Source organism: Colias philodice, chromosome 31 (assembly GCF_061535455.1).
Source record: "Colias philodice isolate Cphi_HAF_F1 chromosome 31, ilColPhil1 Martin Lab GWU primary, whole genome shotgun sequence".
NCBI classification, from domain to species: Eukaryota; Metazoa; Arthropoda; class Insecta; order Lepidoptera; family Pieridae; genus Colias; species Colias philodice.
In genome coordinates this window covers 2,597,385-2,607,576 of record NC_143116.1, presented here as the reverse complement: position 1 = coordinate 2,607,576, position 10,192 = coordinate 2,597,385, and the positions used below count along the sequence as shown (strand labels likewise).

At 35.8% G+C, this 10,192-nt stretch overlaps 1 pseudogene across 1 annotated transcript; it reads right to left on the bottom strand.

The window, feature by feature from the left end:
- Positions 1 to 700: 700 nt before the first annotated feature.
- LOC149475119 (uncharacterized) lies at positions 701 to 9,072 on the bottom strand (annotated as a pseudogene). Its single transcript, XR_016318131.1, has 9 exons — positions 8,600 to 9,072; positions 8,308 to 8,509; positions 7,871 to 8,055; positions 7,664 to 7,726; positions 7,506 to 7,571; positions 2,279 to 2,413; positions 1,554 to 1,716; positions 1,128 to 1,205; positions 701 to 1,018 (listed from the first exon to the last, which is right to left on the bottom strand). The product of XR_016318131.1 is annotated as an uncharacterized LOC149475119 (transcript).
- Positions 9,073 to 10,192: the final 1,120 nt, after the last annotated feature.

Here is a 10,192-nt window from a genome sequence, read left to right as displayed (position 1 = left end):
ATTAATTTGATCCTGGCAGCTCAGCAGCAGCACTTATTTGTAATCTTTAACTTCTTCTATCCACGTGTTAGGATATGATTCATCTATTTTATTCCTGATAGTTTTTTTATTTTATTGTGTTCGTTTTGCCTTAGCTAAGCTTTTACTCTCTTTGTTCAGATTTGTTAGTTTGTAAGACAATATAGAAGTAACCCAGCTTTATAGCTTTCTTTTTATACAGATTTTTCCATACTCCTTGTTTGTGAATGTGAGAACATAGTAGGTCGTGTGTTTATATATATTTCTTCTTTTGTAGTGCTAATTTTCGTAAGGACTTTCCCCTTATTACCAGACCTACGTTTTTCTCACATATCTAAGTACCTATTCAAAATTTGTAACAATCAGTTTGTAAAACTATACCATATTTTAAAAGAGTAACCATGGAGTTTCTTGCCGGTTCTTCTCCATGGAATCGACCAACCCGAACCGAGCACCTAAGTGAAATAAAAATATTCGATTTTGATTTTGGTGTTGTTTATTGTATGTATTCTGTGGTGTGTGAGGCGGGTCTTTCAATAAAACTGCGCTAGTATTCGTTAAAAGTGTTTAATTTAAATATTAAAAAAACTTACAGAACTTAAAGTAAGATTTTTAGTTTTTAAAAAACTAAAAATCTTACTTTAAAAACTAAAAATCATACTTTAAAAACTAAAAATCTTACTTTAAAAACTAAAAATCTTACTTTAAAAACTAAAAATCTTACTTTAAAAACTAAAACACGACTCATACTGCTACACCCTATCTCTATTTTTGGCCTCTGCCAATGCTTGCAGCCCTTTCCCGACTGCAGCCACAGCTTCAGCTAAAATTTTATCCCTCTCTGCACTCCTCTCCAGAAAGGACTGTAAGATCTGTGAATTTAATCTTTGTAACTCCAGCTGCTGTTCTTCCACCCTCAGGAATCTCTCGGTGGTGGTGGAGAATTCCGTTCGCCGTTGTGATGGTGGAGGAGCAGCAACTGAAGACGTGTGACGTGATGCTGAAAAGAGAACACCTATTAGTACACGCGTTAATAAAAACTCATAAATAAATAGCAGCTTTTCGTTGTCATTTGTTTCAAAAGTGAAGTTTTGATAGTTTGTACTTACACACAGAACCACCTCGACTACCACGAACTGTCCTAGGGCGGCGAGAAGGTGAAGCAACTGAAGCTGCGTGACGAGAAGCTAAAAAGATAAATATTTACATAACTTACATGAAGGTTCTTTAAGTCGTCACTTCTATGATTTACTTTATTCAGCTTGCTTGATATTATATCGATTAATGACCATCATAGACAACTACCAATAGTAAAAAAACCTTATTACTTAATTTTCTAAACATGAAATCTTTTGTGAGCAGAATGACCATTATTTATTTTACCTAAGCCAAAACTTATTTTTGTCGCTTAATCTAAGTAATTTATAAATTAAGTAGAAAATAAAAAAGAAAATTTTAGTATGGAAAATGCATACTTCTTTAAAATTCTCCATCTAATGGTAATGAAAGTTGTTTATAATTTATTGTTCACTTACATGATGAAGCAGCAGTTCTTTGAATCACTGGGGAGGCTACTTGGGTGGAACCACGGCGTGAAGGTGAAGGTGTGGGTGTGTGGGACAGTGTTACCGTTGGAGGGGACAGGCTCGGATGATATATATGAGGATTTGGAGGAGGAGTGTGCTCTAACTGGTTATTCTGAAACAACAGAAACAATCTTAAAAAGGAAACCCACTTCCTAATATTATAATTAAAAATATTGACAATTCCAAGGAATGCACATGAAATTTCAGAAAGAGATTTGAAAAAATCTTACGTATAATAATTAGGTTTAAGTAGTTAAATAAAAAAGTAAACAAAAAAAACATGTGACATGGTTACCCAACTAAAGCCAGAGTGTAGCGGATCTGTTCTCAAGGTATGATTTGAATCATCACAGTCACAGGATACACTTAATATAATAATATTAATATTCCACAACTATCACACAACGCCATCTAGTCCCAAGCTAAGCAGAGCTTGTGTTATGGGTACTAGACAACTGATAAACATACTTATATATTTCTAAATACATACATATTATAGATAAATTACACCCAGACACAGAACAAATGATCGTGCTCATCACACAAACATTTGTTCTGGGTGGGAATCGAACCCACGACCTCCGGCATAGCAGTCAGGGTCACTAACCACTAGACCAACAGGCCAGTCTACACTTGCTGTGACAACTCAAATCTGTCTCTACTCAGATACATACCCGTAAAATGCTTTGGCTTGTTCCAACAGTTGAGCTGGATGAGGAAGCAAACAGCAGTTTTCTCGAAATTGCACGAGCTGGTGGTCTGTAACTACGAGTGTGTTCTTCTTGACTGTCCTCAATCAGAGTGGGATCCTGAAAAGTAAATTGGATAAAATGGTATCTTCCTTATGGGATAAAATTATATTAAAATATTTTGACTGCAAATATTTATTTATTTATTTATTTAACTATTTTATGTACCATTACATTACATAATATTAAAAGAAATGGAAAACATGCATAGCACATAAGGCAACCTTATCGCTTATCAGCGATCTCTACCAGGCTGCCCAAGGTAAAGGATAATGAATTAATGAATTATAGGTACACGGGCGGCAATAAAAGTAAAGATAATAGAGAATAAACTAAATACATATTATATGAAAAAGAAGAGGGAATATAATACATACATATTTATTTAGAAGGAAAAGCTAAATTAGAGAAATATTTATATAAAAGAGTTTTAAAGGAAGTTTTCGAGGAAGCTCGTCTAACAGCAATAGGCAAAGAATTCCAAAGTCTGATAGCGGTTATGACAAAGGATTTACCAAGGAAACTAGTGTGGTGAGAAGGAAAACTAAGGAGAAGGTTATCAGCGGAACGGAGAGTATAAACACCTGAATCAAGGAACTTAAATTGTTTTTTTAAATAGGAGGGAGAATTGGGATCGAAGAGGATGGAAAATAACAGCTTCAACGCATTTGCATTCCGGCGAAGTCTTATAGGAAGCCACTTGAGTTTATTGCGAAACTGGGATACGTGGTCATATTTACGAAGACCGTAAACAAAACGAATGCAGAAATTTTGGAGACGCTCAAGTGTATTTAAATGCTCTTCACTAAGATCAGTGGTACAGGCGTCAGCATAATCAAGGAGCGGAAGTAGTAAGGATTTAGCTAACATAATTTTGGTAGAAATCGGTAAGAAATGCCGTAAACGTCTAAGAGAACTTGCCGCTGCGTAAAGTTTGCGACTCGTCTCTTTTATGTGATACGACCAAGACATGGTCGTGTCAAAGTGTACGCCCAGGTTTTTGACAGATTTTTGGAATTCAATGACGTAGCCATCAATATGAATTTTGGGGATGTATGTCCAGTCAATCCGGGAAATTAAACAGGGGCTACCGATGATAATGACTTGGCTCTTGCTTGGGTTAATATTCAGACCGTACCTACGGCTCCAAGTCGAAATTCTTTCCAAATCGGTGTTGGTGTTTAAGATTGCTGAGGATAAGTTCTCGAGGGTTGACTGGGTGTATATCTGGAGATCGTCGGCATACATGTGATAGAGAGAAGATAAGTTTTTGGTTATGGAATTTATAAAAATAGCAAATAGGAGAGGAGACAAAACGCCACCTTGCGGTACACCTGCAACAACATCACACCAGGACGATGACTTGTCCTCCAATAATACATGCTGTCGGCGACCGTGCAAGTAACTGTGAAACCAATCAACCACTGTAGGAGATATGTTAATAGAATGAAGCAGTTGTAGCAATATGTCGAAATCGACGGTGTTAAAAGCATTACTAAAGTCTAGGAGAGTTAAAACTGTCAACTGCTTCTTTTCCATTCCATTACGAATGTCATCCGTGACTTTAACAAGTGCAGTAGTCGTACTATGTCCTGGACGAAAACCAGATTGGAAGGGACTGAGAATACTGTTTTTATATAAAAAGGAACTTAACTGTTGGTGGATAAGGCGTTCAAGGACTTTGGAAAGGAAAGGTAGAATGGAGATTGGACGGAAATCTGAGAAGGAAATTGGATTAGATTTCTTCGGGAGAGGGATAATTTTAGCGTCTTTCCAAATGTCAGGAAATTCACTGGAGGATAAGGAAAAGTTGAGGATGTGGGTTATGACGGGAGCAATTATATCAAGGATGGGGACAAACATATTACGACTAACTGAGTCACAACCGACAGCATTCGATGAAATGGACAGAATATTCTTTTTAACATCACTAACAGTGAATTGATTAAAATAGAACGGTGGATGAGTAGGAGTTGCAGTTGATGAAAGATATTGCAGTGTTGACCTTTTTTGATCAGGACAAAGATGGGAAGAAGATGCAAAATGTTTGTTTAACAATTCAATATTAATATTGGGGGGGAGGTTATTTGATTGGGATTTACCAACTCCTAAAGTCTTTAAAAATTTCCAAATTTTACATGTGTCGCCGTTCTCGACGGAATTATGAATATGGCGTCTTTGTGCATCTCTACACAATGTATTGCAGCGATTCCGGATATTTCTATACTTTTCCCGTGCAAAATCGGTTTTAGCGGTTTTGAGCTTGGCTTTAGCGTTATTCTTCTTTTGCAATAAAGTTTTTAATTCTGGAGTAAGCCAGGGCGCAGGAAGGTGCTTAACTTTTATACGTCTTAGCGGTGCATGCTTATCAAAAATCTGTAGAAGCAAGCAATTAAACAAGTTAATTTTTTCATTAATCGAACCGGCATCATAAATCATATCCCAATTAACATTTGTGGCATCGTCTAACAGCTTTTCTAAATCGATACCACCAAAATTACGCCGCAAAAGGTAGGAAGGCTTGGGTTTGGGAGGACGTAGGTTGTAGGATAAGTGGATGAGGTCGTGGTAAGAAAAAGCGTCGGCAGAGCACTGACCATAGTTAGAGACTAAATTAATATTTGAAACTATCATGAGATCTAGGAGTGAAGGATTACAGTTGGGACTAAAATGTGTAGGATTCGAAGGCAAGGTTTGAAGGTTAAAGGAATCTAGAAGGGAGAGTAATTTTTTACTACGGGAGTCATCCTTTACCAGACAGGTATTAAAGTCACCCATAAGTAAAACGTGCTGGTAAAGTGGAATAAATCGGTCAAGGAGGAGTTGAAAGGAAGGAAAGTAGTTAACAGTTAAAGAAGGACTATAAAACACTCCTAAGAGTATTTTAGTGTTGGAGAGAAGGATTTCAAGGAGGAGGTGCTCAGCCGCATTCGGAGGGGGGGGCTGAGAGGATGCGCTAATTAGGGAGTACGGTATATGAGAGCGTAAGTATATCGCTACTCCTCCCCCGGTCCTACCGATGCGGTCGTTGCGGATGAGTTGGAAACCGGGAAGGGAGAAATTAGTTGAAGGAAGGGATGGCTTGAGCCAGGTTTCGGAGATAAGGATAGCGTGGATATTTTCGGAGGTAAACGAGGCGAGCATATCGGGATAATGAGCCGGAATGCTTTGGGCATTAATATGAACTACGTTGAAGTTTTTATTAGAGTTGTGGAAAATATTAGAAAGAGTAAAATCTAAAGGAGGAGAGGAAGCGCTGTGAAAGGAATCACTATCAGACGAAGGCGAGGAATTATTGCTATAAACAAAACTATTATTTATGGTAGACATATTTCAAATTAATAAGAGAGAAAATCAATTAATAAGACAAGTAAAAAAAATGAAAATAATAATATATAGTTATAATGTTTAAATAGAAATATAATAAATACTATTGAATATAAAACAATTATTAATACTCAGATATAAGTAAATAAGAAGTAATAAAATAAAATAAAAAAGACGAATGAACACTGATTATACTGAAAATATGAAAACAAAAATGAAAAACAATTAATTAAGGTAATTAATTATCCTGTACCTTCGGCGCGTAATTTACACTTTTACAGTATTTTCAATTAGGTAAAAAAATATATATGAATAAAAGTTAATAAAAACTAACAATAAGAATAATATAAAATAACCTGTTAATATTATATAAAATAGGCTTAGATATGTTGTCTATGATTTGAATAATTACATTAGTCGGAAGTTGTTTACGAATGGCAATTGAACACATTCATTCTCTTGGTAATACAGATAAAGCTGTGATAGGTATAGCTATATACGTTGTTTACAAGTTACACAGTTTATAGTGCGGATCTAACGTGTTACAAAGTGATTATTACAGATACGGATTATAAAAATAGTGAATACAAGTCAACATACGTATTTTTAGAGTCTTAAGTTTAAACAAAAACAGTGATATAGTGACAAAAAACATAAAAATTCTAAAAACAAAGTGATAATACCAATAACCTAAAATGCATTACAGTGAAACTATACCTTCATAATGCGAGAAGCGATTATGAAATGTAAAGAAATACATGCAAAAAGATGATAACAACGTGAAAACAATAATTATATTAATACATACATTACTTTACTTTGGGCGGTAATCTTTTGGTCCGTGCTACTTTGGACATCTTCTGAGCAACTGTCGGCTCTGTAGTCTGCGAGGGGACCTGGGGCTCTAGGACTGGAATGGCATCCACATCGTCTATGCAATCCACGCGGTGGCGGGAGCCGTCAGGAGCAATCACCAAGATTTGGCCACCCCTGGTCCAACACCTGGATACACCATGTCGCTTTCTGGCTGCCATGAAGATTTCGTGACGCCTTTTCGTCAAAAACTCTGACAGTGTTATTCCAGACCCTTTCAGTTTAGCCTTCGAAGCCCAAACACTGTTCTTCACACCAAGGTCATTGAACTTAATTAGAATAGGCCTTGGCTTATCTTCCTTCAACACACCAATTCTGTGACAACGGCTTATGTTATCAGTCATAAGCTCTGTTATGCCAAGATGTTTAGAAAGAAGAGAAAGAATGGATGATGGTTGCTCATTTTTATCTTCCACTACACCGTGCAACAAAAGAAACTTGCGTCTACTCTTCATCTCTTGCTCATCTGATATTTTCATGAGCAGGTCCACTTGTGACTGCAATGATTTCAGTTGGTCCAAGACCAAAGAACGAAACGCGGCGAACTCGGATCGTAACTGAGAAGGTGGATTTGCGGCCGGTGAAGACGTTATATTCTGGAGATCCTTCTGAAAGTCTGTCATCCGCTTATTGAACATTTCTTCCATGCTCAAAATCGATTGTTTCATAGCTTCCATCATAAAAGTTAGTTATGTACAGTGAAGTGCAAAGTAATATTCAAATAGCGAGGATGTGCGGTGAAAAATAAAGGAGAATGTGTAAATAAATAGTACCCTACAGATAAATTACTTTTTGAATTATATTGGTAATGATGAATTTGAATATTTATAGGTGTACATTCAGATCTAATAGAGTATAATCTAGACACATCAGATTTATAATAGTGGGTACATGTACCTATTACTACCTATATAAATCTGATGTGACTAGTATTTAGTACAATATAACTTACATAAAATAAAATAGCTGGTGATTCCTCAGTAGGTGCCTGACTCTGCTGTTGTTGTGGTACATGAATCTATAATAAGTAAATATAAACAAATAAATGCTAGATAAGAGTATATTATTAATTAATTCCATAAAATTATGAATTAAATTTAAATATCTTACATTGTCAGTATCAGCATCTTGTATTTGTTGCACTTCATGTGATGGAGACGGGGTGTCATTTTCCTGAAACATGTAAATTTAACTTCACTTAAATTCACTTTACATTAGAAAGGGTCTAAACTACTGAAAAAATGGGCGCTATAAAAACGACAGCAAACCTTGCAGAGTGCTTCCAGTACTACTTACCTAATGCATTTCTAAACTTACCGGAAATGGCTGTATGCCTAAATGTGCATCTCCTGTAGAAAAGCTTTCACCACCACATAAAGCAACAATTCTTTCTTCAAGCTCTGATAGTTCCACTTCATCCTCCATCCCACCACCAGTCCTACGCCTAGCAGCAGAACGTGCTGCTACTTTTTTTTTATGGCGCTTTTTTTGTCAGACCAATACTATAATCAGACATTTATTTAAAGAAATTATAAAAAATTGCTGTTATTAAATACACATGTATTTTTTAAACTACATTAAAATCTCCATTTCCTTATTATTCAAAGTCAAGTATTGAGTAAAATTACGTAAAATTAAAATAAGATATTTATGAAATCAAGGAACACACTTGAAACCAAGATTATCGCATATTTTAAGTGGTTTGCTTTATGGAATGTTAAGTGGTTCTAACATGTAAAAAAAGCACTGCTAACCTTGGTCCACTGTTTGTAGGTTTTGATGGTGCCACCTATACTATTGAGGCGCACGGCTAGTTCCTCCCACTGGCGTCGACTTCGCTCTCTGGCATTTTGAGTTCTCAAGAAACCCTTCGCCATGCCAGGGTTTCTTTCCATAAACTCTATCAGAGTTTCAACCTGAGCCGACGATGGGTGAGAGGAACGTGTTTCATTTGGACTGAAACATTATTGTTGGATTAGAAAACAAAATAAACATTTCTTTAATTAATATTATTTTTGAACTTTACAACAAGAAATATAAACTTACTTCATGATTATTTCACAATAATTAACGGCACTGAACGATAAAAAAACAAACAAAATGCAAACAAAACAATGCAAGGACGAGATGAAAATATTGTCCACAGATTAATAATGATGTTGGCTGTCAGTAATTTTGGTAAGCATAGATTATATTCACGACACGAATTTAGAGTTTTCTGTTTATTTTTTACTTATTAGCTGCCTCAAATTCCTTAAAATAATAGATTGTAATTTAAACATCATATTTAGCTAAAATTCTGTGTCAAAAACTGATAAAATAAAAAACCGATAAATGTCGAATTACATTTTGTTGAGTGTGGTAGTCACTAGTACAGTATTGGTCGCTTTGGAGCTCACTTCACTTCGCAAGTGATTAGGTGATGCTTACAGAATGCAAAATCAAGGTCATTTTGAACCTTATGCGAAGTGAGAGTGAATAGCGACGTGATATGCGAGTTGTTGTCTGAATTTTACAGAATCGACGTGCTGGCCGTGTAACGTGGATTGATAAATGGTTTAGGTTCTATTTTTAAAAGCATAACAGGCAACTTAGATTACAGTGACGCAATTACTTATGATAACGCTATAAAAGATCTACAGAATAACCAGGATAAATTTAGTTCTGATTCTAAAAGGTATATTAGCCTGAGTATACATGGATGTCTGAACATACAAAAGTAATAAATAAATTAGTGGACAACCAAAAGGAAATCAATAGAACCATGCAATTCATTATAACGAGGTTTGACGAATCAGACACAATTAAATATGCAGAATTAGCGCAACTCCTAGACTCCTTAGACGATAATATTAATGATTTACTTTTAGTTATCTTTACATCTATACAAATATTATAAAGAGGAAAGGTTTGATTTTTTGTTTGTTTGTTTGTTTGTATGAATTGAATAGGCTCCGAAACTACTTGGCAGATTTGAAAAATTCTTTCACTGTTGGAAAGCTACATCATTTCTGAGTGACATAGGCTAGGTTTTATCCCGGAAATCCTACGGGAACGGGAACTATGCGGGTTTTTTTTTGAAAACGCGGGCGAAGCCGCAGGCGGAAAGCTAGTAATAAATATAGAGGATAGTTTAGGTTTACGCGTACATCGCGAGCGCACCATGTTATGTTAGGGATAGATATATATAACGTAGTATGTTAGTTACTTTACGTTCTTTTTACGATTCAGAACAAATCTTCTTCTTATATATAAAAATGAATCGCAAAATGTGTTGGTAAGCGCATAACTCGAGAACGGCTGAACCGATTTCGATAATTCTTTTTTTATTATATTCCTTGAAGTACAAGGATGGTTCTTATGTAGAGAAAACGTAAATATTATGTACCACGGGCGAAGCCGGGGCGGACCGCTAGTTATTAATATAGATCTCCGCGAATACTATGGTATAATTAGCACTGGATCATACTTTAGTAAAAATAGGATAGTAATTATATTAAGATTCCCCATTATAACTCCTCACACTTACAACCTTTACAAACTATCCGTCTTGCCTAATCGTACAAATCATATCATCATACCTCCCTATTTTATGTGTACATAGAGGCTGAATGCACGTAGTGGAGCAATCGGTTTTTA